The following is a 974-nucleotide window of genomic DNA, read 5'->3' as shown; positions in this document are numbered from 1 at the left end:
GAAACTATCCCGCCACGGCGGGGATCAGCTGTAGGTTTGAGCAGTGAAACGCCCTGGGCAGTTTTTTAGGTTGTAATTCTTACACGGGTGGGCTGGTTAGGGGTAAATCAGCTCTGGGTGTCGCAGTGGCCGCAGCCCTTCCCGCAGCTCGGGACGCCGCGCAAAGCTGCTCCTGGCCGGGGGAGGCTGGAGGGGGGATCAGACCCTGCAAATGGGGTAAAGAGGTGCCGGGAGCATGGGCCGCTTGTCGCTTTGGGGTGGGAAGAAGTTCTTGAGGACTATGGGTGTCACCTCCATCCCTTGATACCCCCCCCATCCCTTGGTACCCCCCATCACGCAGTGTCTGCGGGATGCTCTGCCCTCGTCCCAGGCTCAGGGGTTTCAGCCGGGACCCCTTTAGGGCCGGGGCTGGGGGTGCAGCCTGGCTGCCGTCCTGACCCTCCTGGTCCCCAGATTGTGCCGGGCATCCTGAGCCCCGCTCCCCGCGCTGCTGCAGCCGCTGGCGCTGGCTCAAACTGGTCCCACAGCTCAGCCTCGGAGCTCTGCCGAGAGCGGGAGGTCCCAGGGAGGTGGTGTGGTCTCTGCACCTGGGAAGGTTTAGATGAAAACACTGAAAAATGAGCATCTCCCAGGCCAGGGCAGGGGAAAGAACGGATCTGGAGGGAGCAGTGAGAGGGAAAGGATGGGTCATGACTGGGCTGGGGGCACGACACCGCAGCACACGGCCCCAGAGGTCTCTTAGCACAAACCCTCTGCATTTTCGATGCTGTGTTTGAGCCGGTCAACTTCTTTTCAGCCCATCATAGGTGAAATATTAGTTTGTGTGTTACCGAGCAAACATTTTCGGCCCATACGTGGCTGCGGAGCGAAGCCCAGGAGCCGTCTGTCAGGGCAGAGGCACTGGGCGGGATCCGGCTCTGCCGCAGGAGAGGAGCGACACCGGTGCGGGGCGGCAGGGATGGAGGGGATGCGGC

The 974-nt window shown here is 62.2% G+C and overlaps 1 protein-coding gene across 1 annotated transcript in view; it reads left to right on the top strand.

The window, feature by feature from the left end:
• Positions 1-974, top strand: part of LOC104290097 (beta-crystallin B3-like) — a 369,903-nt gene that overhangs the window by 1,454 nt on the left and 367,475 nt on the right. The gene's annotated exons all lie outside the window — the stretch shown is intronic.

This window comes from Charadrius vociferus, unplaced genomic scaffold (genome assembly GCF_000708025.1).
Source record: "Charadrius vociferus isolate BGI_N301 unplaced genomic scaffold, ASM70802v2 scaffold567, whole genome shotgun sequence".
Lineage (NCBI taxonomy): Eukaryota > Metazoa > Chordata > Aves > Charadriiformes > Charadriidae > Charadrius > Charadrius vociferus.
The sequence above is the reverse complement of the archived record's forward strand: the minus strand, read 5'-3'. Positions and strand labels throughout refer to the sequence as shown.